This window comes from Ambystoma mexicanum, chromosome 9 (genome assembly GCF_040938575.1).
Source record: "Ambystoma mexicanum isolate Mex_15411 chromosome 9, UKY_AmexF1_1, whole genome shotgun sequence".
In the NCBI taxonomy this organism is placed as follows: Eukaryota; Metazoa; Chordata; class Amphibia; order Caudata; family Ambystomatidae; genus Ambystoma; species Ambystoma mexicanum.
Window position 1 is genome coordinate 744,164,426 of NC_090931.1, and position 18,018 is coordinate 744,182,443.

At 42.6% G+C, this 18,018-nt stretch overlaps 1 protein-coding gene across 3 annotated transcripts in view; it reads right to left on the bottom strand.

Annotated features, from left to right (window-relative positions):
• HIBCH (3-hydroxyisobutyryl-CoA hydrolase) overlaps positions 1-18,018 on the bottom strand; it is a 1,493,921-nt gene that overhangs the window by 1,426,972 nt on the left and 48,931 nt on the right. Inside the window, exon 2 of one of the 3 annotated variants that reach the window (XM_069615665.1) lies at positions 4,177-4,215. The exons of the other annotated variants lie outside the window; for them this stretch is intronic. The gene's annotated coding sequence lies outside the window, so the exon portion shown is untranslated. The remainder of the gene's footprint in view (positions 1-4,176; positions 4,216-18,018) is intronic. 3 annotated transcript variants of the gene reach the window in all.

Here is an 18,018-nt window from a genome sequence, read left to right on the forward strand (position 1 = left end):
CAAGCGTGTCTCACACTGCCATCTGTACATTAAAGGGAACCCATTTCATAATAGCAGTGTGCCACTAAAAACAAATTTCAGAATGTCTCAAATGGAAGCCACATTCCCAGAGCTAGTGCAATATTTAGAGGCAAAGTTGTTTGCACATGGGACGTGGTCATCGAACAATGCCACAGAATGGCACGACCGCATTCATGGTGAAGTGCAGAAAGAAAAACTAGACAGTATTTTTGCAGCAGGCAGCATAATTCAGGTCTGACTTCAGAGATTATTAAATGCAGCTGACAAACATGCAGAAAAAGATTGTCTGATACGGCTATGTGCCAAAATATAGTTTATTTTGAATAGGTCCCTGTGAATGCAAGAAAATGATACCCAGCTAATTAACAGGTTAAAGACTGACTTAGATGGGGCAAGTAAAAAAGAGGAGATGTTAAGAACAGAATTAGAAGGATGTCAGAAAGACATGCAATTAAAATGCAGAGATTTTGATATTCAGTTGTCCAAAAGCAAGAAACAGTTTGAAGACAGTGAGCAAGAATTGGTACACTTAAAAGCCTTAGTGGACCACATTAGACAGGATAAAGATGAGATTGTTTCAGAAATGCAGATTTTACAAAAAGAAAATTTTGAAAAAGAAAGTGATCTCCAAGGTGCAGAGCAAGAAATGGTTAAAATGATTCAAGAAAAAGACAAGAGAAACAAAGAATTCAATGAATGCCAAATGCAAATGTGCGACATGCAGGAGGTAATAAATAAAATGAGTGATGAAAACAACTATCTGCAAAATGAAGCACGCAGGCTCCTTAAAAAGTGCAAAGATTAGAACAACAAATGTGCATTCCCAGGTCCCAGGAGAGGCGGCAGGGTACTACATTCAATGGAGTGGAGATGAATTCTAGTTCTGCCCAAAGAGCTAGTGCTCCAGTAACTGGGCCGGTGACTGAACTTTGTTGCAGCGCCCTTGGGGGATTTGATACTCCCATTGGGGGCAGCCACCAATCCCATACACCTGAAACCAGGATTGAATCACAAAGTGGTGCAATTCCATGTATTGCAACAAGTAGCCCCATAAAGATAATGAAATCCATTAAAGCCCTGATGAAACCACTTAAAAAAGGAGGGGAATGCTGTATTGATGATCACTTAGAAGCGGTTCATGACCTTTTTAAACCACTCCATATACCCAAGGAACAGTACAGACAATATTTTCATTTAACTTTAGATGCCCCGACGGCCAGCATCATAAGGGGATTAAATGAACAGCAGAATAGGACATGGGTGGAGTGTGAAAAAGAAATTAGGCGTCATTTTTCTCCTTTCCAGTCATTGCAGGAGGCAAAGAAAGTCGCTTACACAATCACTGCTGGGCCTAACACATCCCCTCGCCAATTTTTACAGGACTTAAAAAGGGCATTTTCTCGCTTTGATGTATCTTTTGACCCCAATTCCAATGAGTTTAAAACTGCCTACTTCTATGGACTACAGAAAGACATCATATCACAATTGGTCCGTGAATTTGACCGTGGCAAGTCCCTTGAATGAATTGTACATCAAAGCACAAAACTATACGAGGTACTCTATTGTCAGGGTAGAGAAAGTGATAAAATGAAAGATATTAGACATAAATCCAAAGAACCCTCAGCCACAGTGATGGAAATCAGGTCAGCCAAAATGTCCCTTGAGTCTGCTCAAAGTCCAGGCAAAAATAATTTGGCACCTGAACAAAGAGTTAATCAACAAAGGTCATCACACTCTGCACCAATGTTCCAATCACATGATCCTAGTAATAGGGAGAGCTACATCAGCCCAAGGTATTTAGGGGATAGACCCCGGGCAGGATATCGGCCTGATATGTCAGGTATGAACAATAACCAAAGACAAAATCAAGATCAAAGAAATGATGGTCCCTACCAGACATTGGGGACACAGAGCAGATTTGATCCCTACACCATGATATATGGTAATCAGGATAGACCCCGATATGTGGATCGATTTGCTGATAATGGGAATCAACATAGGGGTCAGTACCCACAACATGAGAGACAGGACATGAGACAGAACATGAATTATACTCCACGTCAGTACAATGATTCCCCACCAGGGGACTACAACCAAAGGATGAGTGCACCCCGCTCCTCTCCACAAATGAATGAAGAGTTCAGGAACCATCCCAATAGAAATCACTCACCTGAGAGGTATCAGAATAGATCCAATCAGGGGGAAAACAACCAATATCGACCTAGGCCACAGAAAGAGGATTCTAGAGAGATGGAAAGGTTCCAGTGCCTCGAGGCCCAAGTGAAAATGTTAGCTGAGCAAATAGGGAAGCTCTATACAGCGCAAAAACAACCATCCAAAGAGGGGGCTGATGGCCATAGCAATGACCGAGGGGCTTCTTCTGAAAAGTGACTAAGTACTCATGATACCTACAGCGCCGAAAAGACAGATTGCCCTAATGTAATTTTGCATAATGACTCTGAGATGCCTAATGATGTAAAACTGAAAATGCCAGTAAATTAACATGTAACAGAAAGTGCAAACACTTCTAAAAAAGAGGTACGGTTTAACCTAGAGCTAAATCAAACATTGGAGATTTGTACAAATGAAATAAGAAAACCTGAAACTCCAAAAGAACAGATTTAAGAAAAATGACTCATGCATGGGGAATACCAGTGAACAGGGAGTAAGTGGGGATGCTATAGCTCCTTCCCTGGACAGTCAAAACGGTGAACAAACACAGACAGAAAAAGGAAATACTCAAAAGGAGGGTACAAATCAATCACCTGAAGAATTCTTTGAGCCACATATTTTTGAAGAGGCTGAAAGGGCTGGTACCACACTATATGATCACAAATACACAGAATTAAACAATGACAGATTACTAAATGATGTTGTTACACATGTTCAGTTGGAAGGTTGTAATGTGGTCCCTGATGATACCCAGATGGATGGGCGAACAGTGGCCACACTCCAAAAAACCTCTGAACATGGAGAAATGAATAAAGTCTCTCGCGCAGAAATGGGTAAAAAGGAGGGAAAAATGTCTTTCCATTTACCAATGTGCTTAGCCAAAAGTGAAAAAGGCCTGAGAAAGGTGAGCCCTGAAATCAGTAAAAATTCACACTTCTTATGTGTATTAGAGGAAGTTGAGGACAGATATTATGCACCCATCACTGTAGAAGAAAAATGCCAAACATTTGCTATGATTGACACTGGCGCACAGGCCACAATTATGTCCAAGGAGCTGGTAAAGAGTATCAATGAAGGGAGATCCCCACAGAATCAGATCACAGTGAAGGAAAATCAAGGTCCAGTGCATAACTTTAATGGGGAGGGGGTGCCCATCATAGGTGTAACTGAGGTTGACATAAAAATAGGAAAGCACAGAATGAAACAAGAGGTATTGATCACATCTATTTGTGAAATTCCATTTATGATGGGGACAGATTGCCTGAAAAGATTGTCTCCTCTCGTAGATGGGGTGAATGGAGTGCTGTGGTCCTTAACCAAAAAACCATTGAGACCTAAGAAACTAAAATCACAAAACAGCAACATAAATGAATGTCACACCGTTGCCAAAACAAATGATGCTGTGGAGGTATATCTCCAGAATAGTTGCATACCTGGTGTCACTGTTATATTAATGTGTCAAGACAAAATGCAGAGCGACAATGAAAGACTACCTACTATATACTTGGACCCAAGGAAAAATTGGCAGACCGCCATAGATGAGCACACATTACATTTTTATTTAAAAGAGAAAACATGCAAACAGAATATTACTCCTAAAATAGATTCAGAAAACACATATTACCACTCTTGCTGAAATACACATGGAAGATGTGCAACCATGGGTTCATGTTGGTATAAATGACTGTTTTAAAACAATAAAAGCCACTTTAGCGCTTGAACAGGAGAGGAGCTTCATTAATGAGAAATTATTGCAAAAAATAATGGAGAGGGAGGAGATCCTGAAATTTAAAATTAAAAACCAATATGTTTCTGGGCTGGACAGTCCAGACTTTGAAAACCGAATTGCAGGCAGATACATGCTTAAAATTAGCATTGGGCAGAAAACAATTTACCATAATGTATGGATAGTGAGTGGAGCACAAAATAATGTTTACATGGGCAATGGCATCATGCACAGAATGTGTATGGCGTTAGACTTACTTAATCAAAAAATATGGTCACGCCTAGGTGGGCCGGCACCTGAATTTGAAGACAAAAGAAGGGCTTATCATTGTGCACAACTGGTTCCTTATGCAATCGAATTACAAATGAGGAAAGATAATATTATTCCTGCATTTACAAAACAGTTTGCAATAACACTGAAATGCAAAAATGGACAGCAGATGAAAGACTCTGATGCATTTGTATGCCTGAATGAATCCATAAAACAGCAAGGCCAGATTATGAATACATTCCATTGGTAGATATTGGTGAAGGGCCTGTAAGAATTATGGTAAATAATAAGGGTTGTCAAGATATTCATTTAGAGGAAAACTCCCCCATTAGGAATGGCCATACAAAAATCACATTATACTGCAGATCTAAATAACATGGTGATTGGAAATATCCCTGAAAAGTATGTAGATGCCAAGGGTGAGTTACCAGAATACCTGGACTCTCAGCCCAAAGGAATATTTAAAATTCATTCTGTGTACCCTTATGATTCAAATGAGACAGTGTGCTGCCATCAAGAGGATTGCATAACATTTAATTTAAATGAAAATGAAACAGAAAATCAGCCCATTGAAGTGGAAGCTGATATGCCAAAATATTTAAAAGTGGCAGCTTTACAAAAAGACACAGCCACACAGTTAGAGGAAAGCGCCGAGATTCCCTTACCAGAAGATTTTCCAGAATTTTCCAAAATGGTAGAAGAGCAGATCTCCTTAGCGGATGCGTGTGACAACGATGAGGATAGGAACGAACTGAGAAAGATATTTATGGAATTTAAAGATGTATTTGCAAAAGATGCTTATGATTGCGGTTTAACTGATTTACATGTGGCCACACTTCCGGAAGGGTGTAGCAGAAGTCCAGTATTTGTACGCCTGTATAGACTACCGCTGGCATGTTTAGAATCATTGGCAGAGATTATTAAAAATTTAGAATTGCGAGGAATCATCAGGCCAATCCATAGCACATCCAACACGCCCATTTTAGGTGTGTTAAAGCCAAATGGTCAATGGCGGCTTTGTGCAGATTTGAGGGAGTTAAATAAAAGAGTGCCAGTATCCAGATGGCCACTGCCATTCATTGATCAGGGCCTAGCTCGGGTACCTGGTTCAAAAGGGTTTACCACATTAGATCTCACCTCTGGATATTGGTGCATGCCATTGGCAGAGGAGGTACAGAATTTATTTTCCTTTACATTTGACAGGACTCAATACGCCTGCCTTAGAACTCCGTTCGGGTACATCAATAGTGGGAGTGAATTTGGCATATTTTTGAGAAAGGCAATGCCAGATGCAGCGGAAAGAGGAACCATAGTTTATGTGGATGATGTCCTGATAAAAAATGAAAGCCTGAAAAGCCATTTTGATGAAATAAGACATGTGCTTGGCCAATTGCAGAAAGCAGGCGCCAAAGTGTCTTTACAAAAAGCACAATGGTGCAAGAAAAAAGTGAACTTTCTAGGCCATGAAGTGACTGAACATGGGCTAAATCCACAAAAGAAGAAAATAGAGGCCATACAAAAACTAAAGGACCCTAAAAATGTGAAAGGGGTAAAAAGTTTATTAGGGATGACAGGCTATAACAGAAAGTTCATTGAAAATTATGCTGAAATCACTCAACCATTGACTAAACTGCTAAAACTAAATACACCCTGGATATGGGAAAAAGAGCAGTCTGAGGCAGTGGCTAAATTGAAGGAATATCTTGTAAAGGCACCATGTTTAGCATATCCCATAAAGGGTAGGGATTTCTTTATAGAAATAGGGTTCTCTGAACATTGTATGTCAGCAGTGTTATCACAAAAACATGATGTGAATCACAAAACCATTGCATATGCAAGTAAAGCATTTTCCCAAGTTGAAATGAAATTCAATGAATGTGAAAAGGCCCTATTAACACTGTGTGGGAGCTACAACATTTCCGCCCTATTGTTCAGGGAGAAAAGGCGATTATTGAAACAAATCATCAACCTTTGCAGTTTTTAGAGAGTAAAAGAATTAGGTCAGGTAATCTAGCGCAGTCCAGAATCACTTCATGAACGCTGGCATTACAAGGTTTTCCTGTAGAAGTGAGATATGGACAAAATAAAAAGAGCCCAATTGCTCAAGGGTTAGCTGACTTAAATGACTGTGCAGCTGAACAAGTATCAAACGAAATGGAAGTGGAACCTAGTTTGCAAGAATTTGAACAATTACCACACAAAGCTTTTGATGAAAAAACATGCAAGGATTTGCCAACTGTATATGTGGATGGTTGTGCTTTTCACATTGAAAATGACAGTAATAAACAATTAGTGTCAGGAATAGGGAATGTCTGGTTGAAATGTGAAGGCGTCCCCAGTGTAGGGATGAGGATTGGAGCTAGAAGCAGTCAAGTGGCGGAATTGGCGGCCATTTATAAAGCAATTGCTACTGCAGTTGATAATAAATTCAGTGAAATTGTCCTGGTGACTGATTCTGACTATGCACGAAATAGCTTTGTGGAGTATTTACCTGGCTGGAAAGCGAGAGGCATGGTTACATACAACAAAAAGCCACTTAAACATGGAAAAATTATACAAGCCATAGACAAATTGGTGTCAGAAAATGATTTCACAATATACTGGAGAAAAATTCTTGGGCATTTAAAAACACCCGGAGAGGATAAGGAGGGAAATGATAAGGCAGACCACCTGGCTAAAATTGGGGCTGTGATGGGAGAATTGCTACCTATAGATGATTTACTGGGTGAAATACAAATTGATGCAGTAACACGTTCTAAAGCACCAAAGGAGGTAGATCAACCAGTGGTACAGTGGGGTCATGATACGCCAGACCAAGATTTGATTGAGGCACAAAAGAATGATCGAATTTTGGGAATCTATTATAATCATTTGATAGACCCTGAACAAAACCCTTTAACAGAAAATGATTGTATGCAAAAAGAAGAGTTAGACTGCAGGATGGACTCATGATTAGGACAAATACAGTGGGTGGTACCCCTTTCATTCAGAGGGCTAATGCTACACCATGCACATGATGCCATAACTGCAGGCCACAGAGGTTCACAAAAAACATTGGAAATACTTAAAGATTATGCTTACTGGCCACATATGTCCCAAGATGTGGAATTATATACTAGAGGATGTCTAGTATGCACCCATTTTAAACCTGCTTCACCAATGCATAGAGCCCCATTGATGAAAAGAGGCCTAACTCTTCCATGGTCAGATTTGCAAATAGACTATGTAGGCCCTTTAAAAAGGTTGAGCAGAGGAAACCGTTATATTTTGAGTGTAGTATGTTTGATGTCAAAGTGGATTGAATGTATTCCTGCACCAGATTGTAGTGCGCAAACAGCAGCCACATTGCTGGTGAACCATGTGTTCTCAAGGTTTGGGTTGCCACAAAGAATTGAGTCAGACAGAGGAAGTAATTTCACAAGTACTCTAATGAGTAAGGTATGGCAAATACTGGGTGTGAAAAGGAAACTACATATCGCATATCGGGCAGCCTCTTCTGGTGGAGTTGAACGGAGCAATAGGTCTGTTGTGGACATTTTAAAGAAATTTGTGGCAGAAGCAGGTTCCAGCTGGGATTTACGTTTACCGTTGGTCTTGATGGCAATCAGATCAACTCCTGCCAAAGCAACATGTATTAGCCCACATGAGGTCTTAACAGGTAGGAAAATGGTGTTACCACAACACCTGCTATACAGAACACATGAGCAGACACTTGTGAGTGCATCCACAGTTCATGAGTACATTGATGAACTGAGGAAGCATTTGCAACATGCATTTGCTTTTGTGCAGAGAAATCTGGAAAGAGCTGCTGACAGTGCAAAGTCATACTACGATAAAAGAACATCAGTGAGAGAATACAGTGTAGGGGATCAGGTGTATAAGTTTCATTTTGGAAAAAGTAAACAGAAAAATTCTAAATTTCTAGCAGCCTGGCAGGGGCCATTTCGAATTATAGATAAGGTTTCTCCTGTAGTTTATAAAATTTTAAAGACTGAAGGTGAAACAACAATAGAGCAATTTGTGCACATAAATCCGATTAAGCCATGCCATCCCAGACACGAGATCAGGCAGTTTGAGCATGTAGAAACAGATAAAGTTACTTGAACATAAAAAGGTGGAGTGAATATGTCTAGTCAGGAGGCAGTGACAGAGAAGTTAAAAAAAAAGATGGTTGAAATGGTACGTAAACACTGTAATATATGTAAATATACATAAAATATAGATAATATAAAAAATAAATAAATAAATAAAATAATGGAAGCTCATGGTTGGTATGCAGAATGAAAATGCATTAAATATTGAATGTTCTTTTATGTATACTTGTTCTCTATAACCTGTGCTTAATTTCAGAAGGCGAAAGAAAAAGGGCGAAATGTTTTACAAAGCATGTTTTATTTTTGGCAAAAGGGTGAAGTTAGTATTGTGCTATATACTTAATCTGTTTCTTTTCTATTTGATTTAGAATATTAACATATTTGTACCGGAGGTCACGCGAGACGCTGGAGTCCTGGAGTCCCCTGGATGAAGACCAAAAGATGCCTGCCTACGGGTGGAGGTGAAAACAAAATAACCGGAATGCCAAAGAAAAGATGACTTCTATAGAAAAGGATCCAAGAGTACCAAGATGAAAGAGTACCCAAATGAACCAAAAGAGGCAGACAAGTGTCCTGGCATATGGAGTTCCACGTATTTATTATTTTAATTAATTGTTTGAATCTGTTATGTTAATTATTTGTTTTAGTTAGTTGTTTATTTTATTGTTTTCAATTGACTTCAAGTATAAAATTGAAACACTGGACTATGGACACTTCCATTGGGAAGGCAAATGTAGAACATTTTATAAGAATTGATGAATTCAGATGAATTTTAATATTATGTTAATTGAACAGTGGTTTTTCAAATTCTTCATTTTGCATGTGAATATTCATTTTATTGGATTGACACATTTTGAAAAGAAAAGAAGCAAATTGTTTTTTTTCCAATTGGCTTGGATCGTAGCCAAGTTATATAAAAAAAAAGGAGGAGATATGTAGGATTGTTTAGCGTGTTTTGGGAGCACAGAGCACAGCACCACTGCACAGGATCAATGTATAGCATGTTTTTTTAAGTGCAGCGCCACTGCATGGGTTTGGTGCATTGCTATAAGGTGGTACAGCGAGGCATGTGTTGCCAGTGCAACCTATGGACATGTAAATGAAAACAGGCTATGCAGTCAAAAACGATTTCTACATATAAAATACAAATAATTTTTTTTCACACAGTTAAAAGCATATTTTTTTACCTGAAATTCCTCGGTTGCAGGAGACACATTTGAGGATTAATGAACTAACCTCATTAACAAAAAACTAACATGCTAACTCATTAATAAAATAATGTGTTCTCCACTGCAAAATGAGGCAGACTCTGAAAGTCATTTTAAACGCGAATCCAGATTTTTTTTTCTGTGCTGCTTTGTCCACAGTATTTGCAGGAAGCAAAGATTCGAATAAGCAGGAAATCAGTTTTGTTACAGTTGCTTACTGTGTACGATTTCTATTGTGTGCAGGAGGAGGATAGAACATGAGGGATTCTTATTGGACAAGCATCATATTAGAGGCTGTAACCAAGTTTTCTTGTAGAATCTGGGGGAAGGAGAGAGGGAGAATACATTTTAGAGAGCTCGGAGAAAGACCTGGCTGGTGGCTGCATGACTGAAAAAGCAGATCCCGGTGCACTGCTGCAGAGACTGGGAACTCCCAGACAATAATCCCCGGCTTGAGTAACTGCAGATGCACGTTCTCGCTGGGGGTGCTTAAAGAGGGAATTGCCACATCCAAAAGGCGACCAGCCGAAGAATCTCACATGCTGAACAGATTAGGTAATTATATATTGCAGAGTGTGGGGGCAGTGTGCATGTGTGCGAAACTATTCAGTCAGTGTAGAAGAAAGAATTTCAGTGTCTTATCAGGTTTAATGTTGCGACTTCTAGTCGTCCTCTTCTCATTTTGTTACAGATAATGTTGACTGTGCTATTTCATTTATTTCTGTAAAAAGAGTGAGATCGTGTTTAAATGCAACTTTTATAATACACAAAAATATCTGAAAGCAGACGGGTAGTGTGTTTTATTTTCTCTTTCCTTTGTGCATTTACCAATACAGTGCTGATGATGTGGGGAGATGTTTAGACAGCGCAATTGTCATTTTGAAGGTAGCTAAAAATAAGACTTGGCCCCAGCTGTGTGCACAATTTCATTCAGTATGAGCACTTTTAAATAACTGTGTGTGTTATAGCCTGCTGGAGGTACATGAGTCAGCAGAAAGAGAGGCCCTGGACATAGTTCACCGACGTAGATAAGTTGGTGATAGATACCGCATGTAAGCTCGCTGCCGTAGATAAGACAGCGAGGATAGCCCATGGTGGCACACTAAAAATGAAAATGTGGTATTTCTGAAATGTAGGCCTGAGGTCACTCTAGTGATCACACGAACAAACTAAGCAAAAATAAGGGGTTCTGGATATTGGGGCCATATATAAAACAAAGGAATTATGCTCACCAGAAATACCACCAATAACGCATACCAACATAATGTATACCACTAAATGTATCAGTGTGCTGAAATAATGTATGTATACTATAGTACTATATACCAAATCTAATCTGAATGCAAAGAGTGATTATTACTGAATTATTTTCATTTTGGCGGTAAGAAACTACAGCTAGGCCCCAAATCTATACAAAATACCCAACAGGTCCCAGAACATATTAGCCAACAAGGTTGAATGGAAATAGCACACCATCCTATAGTTCTTTATATGTGGTAATGAGATCAAACCAATATCATCCAAGGTCACAGAACGAAGTAATGGAATTTCCATAAATATAAGAACTAATTTAGATCTGTTCATTTGTCCCTTTTCTGAAGTCAGTCGTGCCGAGGACCATCCCATCATTTTTTAACTAAACCCATGTTCACTAAGTACTTTAAACCCTGACCCCTCATACAACGCTTGGAGCTCTAACCTATGAACCTTCAAGGGTTCAATCAGTCCTGAAATAGGTTGCTGAGTACTAGTTTGGGGGACCCAGACAAATTGGTACCATCCATAGAATTTGGTTCTACATTACTTACTAAAGAAATGACCTCTTCCATATGAACCTTTTTTCCTTTACCTGGTAGTAAGAATGTTGAGATTTTGGACTGTACATTCTTAGGGCGACCTTGCACCAAGACCTCTGAGCGCAATGGTCCGAAAGTTGCAATTACTTCATCATTGATGCTGGTCTTAGAACCCCCTATCCCACCTTCCAGAACTGGGCAAGGATCTGTACCCATATCTCAGGTGTTAGCACCATCTACAAATGTCGCCATAGACTCTGTATTTCTAGATTTAGTAAAGACAGTATTCTTCTTCTTCACCCTTATGGAGTCACTGTCAATCGGTCCCTGAACGCACCTGTTCTTACCATTCATTACAACCTCTACCTCATCATTCACACCCTTTCAGTTAAATTCAATAATGTTCTCCTCATTAGGTAAACCTCAAACCAATAAGCGAAGAGTATTTAGTATTTAACTTCAGAGCAGGCATGTTTTTAGTTTTCCTTTTCTTATTCCGATTGTCCTTTTTTTCCTTTATTTTATGGTTTATCACATTCTGACCAACGATTTCATCATTCATCTCTGGTACACTTTGGGATATCTGTTGTGGAAATAATGTAGGCGATAGGTTTGGACGGTCAATGTATTCCGTTAAGGGAGTAGGACTATTCAGGGTTTGACTAATACTTATTGGTAAGTGTATAGAATGCTCCCCTTGGCCCGGCCATAAACTTAAATGCTGACTAATTAAAATACTATCAGCATTTGGCTGTACCACAGGTTCTTGTTGACTCCCATGGTGTTCTGCAATGTCAATTAATGGATCACATTTACAAGCCCTATGCATAACATAATCCGTGTTAACTGTACATCGTTTTTCCATCATTATATTCAAATGATCCTGGATCAAATAAATGTTATTGGCATTACCCACAACAACCTCTTTTATATTATCATACAATCGGAGCATGGATTCCATCACCAAATGTAGGGCAGAAATGGAGGCAGGACCCAGTGACTCAACTTTGGGAAAAATGTCAGATTGCCTTCTTAAATGTATATTTTTAGGTGTAAACAAATTATTGTCTGGAAATTAAGCCCTACGGGGGCCTTAGCCCCCAAATTACTTGCCACTGTTTTAGTTTTGCTTGTGACATCCACCGCATTACATGATCTAATAAAGGACTCGTCCAATATAACAGAACTGTCCAAAGTGTGCGTTCTAACTGTACAGTCATCCCCCACCTCTATAGAATCAACATCATTCTGATCCGAGTGGTCGTTATGTAATGTAAATTGATCCTCTTGTGGAGAGGATAGACCTTGAATATTAGATTCATTAGGACACAGTACCTGCGTGTATGTAATAATTTGACAAGGCACCAAAGGTACAGCCTCTTCACAATTGCCACTATCTGTAAGTTCGGATACGAGTCCACCTGCAAGAAGTACCTCACCCAGTTTAGTACCTTGGCCAACCTGATTCTTAAGAGCAGATACCTTAACAGGGATAATATTAGTAGCTATTTCCTTTACACTGGCAACACGTAGAGTAACAGCAGGGTCAACTGCCCGCACTTTACTCCGAATCTCAGCCCGGCATAATCGCACCCAATTGAAGAATCACAGTATTAGAGTTAGAAACCCAGTAGAACTAGAACACACTGGCAAAATCAGGCAGAACTGTCCATATAACCACAAACACACCCTACTAAATTTGGCATAAGCCACAAAACCCACTTTTTAAATGCTTTAACTGGCAACGAAAGGCTAAAAGACTGCAGTCTCTCCAGTTAGTTTGAAACGTGGCAATCATTTTCACGAGGAGCATTGGTAACGAATGATTTTCTGGGAACAAATAAAATATATATTTTGAATTCCCTGTGAGAAACCCAAGGGTGTCTTACCAGCCAGGCCCTTGGGATTTGTCATCCAGGTGGCCGGGGAACGGCCTTCGCTATTGGATCCAGACCCTGGGGGTGGACCAGTGCGGAAGGATCACCTGGATGAGGGGTCCCTGGGGAGTGGGGCACCCAGTGGAGAGACGCAGTATCCCTGTCCCCTATTTTCCTATAGAACACCCTCATTCAATGTGCTATCTAGGAACTATACCGCCCCCCCCCTTTCCTATACACACTCTGCTGCACAAACAAAGTGCTTCATGGAAAGACAGACTCACACACAGCCAGTCCTTTTGACATGTCCCAACATCAGGGTCAGGCAGAGTCAGGCACTTAACCTTAATGACTCGCACATAAATCCTGTTAAAGGCAGAGCATGAGAGCACCCAGGAAGCAAGGCGAGAAGGGCAAACGAAGCAAGCAAGACCAGTAGAACGGAAGGGCAGGAATTCCCGGGAAGACGGTGCAACCATGGAAGCAGAGCAGACGGGACCAGGAGGCGAATTAAATGCTGTGGTCCTACCAGCTGCGGGTGAAGGTTGCTGCAGAGTCCCAAAGGGGCAACTCCCTGCTACTGCAGAACGTCATGGCGGTACCTCCTTTATGTGCGGTGTGAGGACCTGAAAAGAGGCTTGCTGCGCTGGGCATAAAGCCTTGACTACACAGGTCTTGATAAACTGTATCAGCCGCTGCCAGTGAATGAAATGGGAGACCGGCTTGTGCTGATAAATGAAAAGGACATTAATGTTTGAAGAGCTTGTTGGATTGTCGAGAAACCGCAAGCAAAAGCACCTTGTAGCAAGAATGAAGAATGCTGAGATTGTGCGTGTAACAGAAGACGTGAAAGAAAATAACAGAGAGGAGACGAATAGTCAAAGTGGTGATACAAGGGTAAAGCCAAGGGTACAAGCCCCCCCCCGTACAGTCGAAAGTCTTTGACAAATGGATGAAACAAAGTATAAAGCTAACCTAAGGAATTACTAGCCCTGTGATGCTAAGAACTGCAGATACCAGAAGGCCTCGGGAGCGTAGGCTAGTACAAACCTTTGAACTGTATCCAGTATTGTGGGTTTCGCGTAGGATGGCAGCCGTGAGAAAGAGAAGCCCGAGTGTTGAAAGTAAACACACTTGCTACAGTATAACAGAGTGACTCTGCGAGACACAATCGCCTATCGGAAGTCTCTGTATTGAACTGGCAAGTACTTTGAAGTAAAAGGGTGAAAGATTGCAAAGTAACGAGTGTGATGCTAGCGGTTTGGAGGCTCGTGCCTGATCGAGGGAAGCCAGAACGGCCAACAGAGGAAGTTCTGAACCTGGAGGTGGGGGACCTGAGTGAATCAGTGAAAGTAAACCAAATATTTGTTTACAAGGACATTAAGAGCTCCTGAGTGTTATAAGCTCGTAGAACTGATAAAGTTAACTAAACTGTGATTTAAAGGCTACAGTGGGGGGCGCTGTTGTGCGCCGAGCAAGATGGCCGCTTGACGTGCTAGCTCTGGGGCTGGAAACATCCGGAATCTGGAAATCTCCTGCAAGCCGCTAGTGTCGTATATCTGGGCACCAAATATTGCCTTCTGAAGGCGTCGGGACCGGTTCGCCTTAACCCTGGCCGGAATCGGGTCCTGGATCCGCTGCAACGGGCTGCTGTCCGACGGTGGTGCCGGCCTGGCGGGCGCTGCTGTGCGCCAGAAATCCTTCTTGGCTATTGGCGGGCAGAACACTTGACGGATCTCCCCTGGCTGCCTGCGGTGGATCTGTGGCCGTGCGGCCCTCGGCCCTTTCCTCATTACTTCTGCGAGGGGTGCTACCTGGACGGGGCGGATCGTTTCCCCTCCACCGCGACCCCTTGCTGTCTGGGGGTGCTGGTGAGGCGGGCTCGATCAGGACCGCTCGTGCGTGGAGCTTACACCACGAGTGGGGCCGGGGCTCCCAGCGACCCGCGTCCCTTTTCCAGCTGTTGGCGGGCTGGGGCTGCCAGGGATACTGAGGATGTTGGCATCTCTACCTCCATTGATGTAGCGCGGCGGCGCCTGGACCGCTCTGGTCCCCTGACCCCCCCCCCTCGATATTTCAACTGAGCCCTGCTGATCCTGTCTACTGGCCCGTCCTGCTCACTCTCATTACTTCTAACCAAGGGCCTCTAATTACAGTTATACTCTCCACATCACCCAGGGTCCCGGTCCGCCCTTGGCAACGGGTGTCCTGTGCACCGGACCTTTTGGGGACACTCTGGGTCCTGGTCACGGCAGGGGCATTTCATCCGTTTCTCCCTCCTATTGGTGAACTTCCCTAACTCTTGGCCATTATTTGCCCATTCGTGCTCCTTATATATCACCCCTCCGTTGCCCGCGGCTCTGTGCCTTATCCCCATCATGACCAAGGGCGCAGGAGCCAAAAAACAGAGCTCTATTAACATGTTCGCCAAGACACCGGCTGGCCGTGCCGAGGGAGGTCCTGACCTGGCCCCTTCCGCCTCGTCTTCCTCGGACTTAATAGACTTACAGAAAATGATGGAGTACATGCGGGAGGGTTTCACTACTCTGCACTCCACGTTCGATGATATGAATGGCTCCATCTCCTCGATCAAGGCGCATATTGAAAAAACTGATAGCCGAGTATCTGAAATTGAAACATGGGTTGGAGACGCAGAGAACACTCTGAGCACCCTCTGGGCAGAGGTCTCCTCACTGTCCAGGCAGGTGCAAGACATAGCAAAGAAGAACGAGGACCTAGAATCTTGCTCCAGACGGAACAACCTCTGTATTATCGGGGTTCCTGAAGATAATATCAATGAACCAATGAAGGACTATCTGGAGCGCACTTTACTTCCCTTACTAGATTCTCCTAAACTGTCACCTCAGTTCGCTATAGAGAGGGCTCATTGATCTTTAACAGCCAAGCCCAGACCGGGTGCGCCTCCGCGCCATATTATAGCCAGGGTACTGAATTTCAGGGATCGAGATGCCCTCCTCAGGGCGGCTAGGGTTAAGGGAGATCTTTTTCTAGGTTCTTCCAGGATTCACCTATACCCCGATTTTTCAACCGCAGTGCAGCAGGAACGCAAAACCTTCCTTGCAGTTAAGAGGCTGTGAGATCTCCACGTTAAATACTCTATACAGTACCCAGCCAAGTTCCATGTTGAACACTCTAATCAGGTTTTCTTTTTTTACGATCCCCAACGAGGCCTCCAAATTCATAGATTAACATTTCCCTGGCTAAAACTGCTTGACTACGCTATGCGGCTTCCCTACTGTTATGACTTGATATGGTACGGTGGGGGCCTTCCTCCCCCTTCCTATATGTGTGGGAACTCTTTTTGATAACATATGCATATAACACTGTTGGTATTGCGAAGTTCAATCCTCCCACCACAGCTCCTGGTGTAGGGCTAAAGTTAATACTAGCAATGTTTCCTGAATAATATTGTTGCTCCCAGCCCCGTGCATCACCGTCAGGCCACTTCACAGGCCCCCAGGCATTGATGCCATTGGTTTGGTATTGGGTTCATGGTTATGGGGTTGTCATTCCTCTGATTGGGGGAGGGATGTGGGCGGTGGTGGGGCGGGCTTTGGGTTATATTTCATATTATACAAAAAAGAGCTTGAGGTTCATGGGGGGTGCAGGGTGCGGAGTACCGCCGGACTGGGTATTGTATAGAAGAAGTCCCTTCGGCCTAACCCAGGCCTTAGACTTTGTACCGCTGCCCAGTTTAACCACAATGTTTGCTCACTGTTCTCACTCCAAATGGTGATGATGAAGTGATGTTCATGAGCTGGAATGTGCGTGGACTGGGTAGCTACAAGAAAATGCGACAGCTACAACTATATGCTGACCGGCATGGAGCGAAAATCCTTTTTCTTCAAGAAACGCACGCATGTGCGGAACACTGTGAAAAGTTTGCTAGGGTTTGGGGGCCTCAAAGATACTACACCAGTTATTCCACTCAGTGCCGTGGGGTTATGACTCTTGTGCACAGAAGTCTCAAGTTAATTTGTAAATCCTTGCAGATGGACCCAGTTGGTAGATTTGTGCTTCTTCATGGGGTATTGCAAAATAAAGAACTGGTACTGTTGAATATCTACGGTCCCAATGTTGATGACCCTGAATTTTACCTTCATTTGGCCTCTCTCCTTGCTAGCTTTCCAATGGTGCCAATTGTATGGGGAGGGAACTTCAATACAATATTCGACATAGACCTTGACAGGTCAGGCTCGCGGCCTCGCCAACTCTCTAAAGCAGCTTATACCATACTATCCTCTCTTCCCCGGCTGGCCATCGTGGATGCTTGGCGCCTGTTAAGCCCTGATTCCCGGTCCTATTCGTTCTACTCTTCGGTCCATGACTCACATTCTAGGATTGATAGATGGTTGGTATCGGACATACTTATAAGAAACATATCACAGCAATCAATCCTTCCCAGGACCCTTTCTGACCACTCCCCTGTGACTATTTCTTTCTATTGGGGCTCTGACTACGAGAAACCTCGAGGATGGAAGATGAAACCACACTCCCTATCGGACCCATCCTTTGCCTCTGAGCTAGAAACTGCCATTGAAGAGTTTTTTTTAAATCAACACGGATTCAGTAGTCGTATTCGACCTTGTGGGAGGCATTCAAGGCCTATATCAGAGGTGTCTCGATCTCTAAGGAGTGTGGTATTCTGAAATCTATCCGTGGGGATATTCGGAGTAGTGAATCAATCCTTGCCTCCCTCGAGGCTCAATACTCACTTCACCAGGCTCCCGAGCTTCTGGCATCCTTGGACGTGGAGCGAGAAGTGAAATTCCTTGATGGTCCGAGGAGCGCGAGGAGGTATGGGGAGGGCGAGCGGCCGGGCCGCTTGTTGGC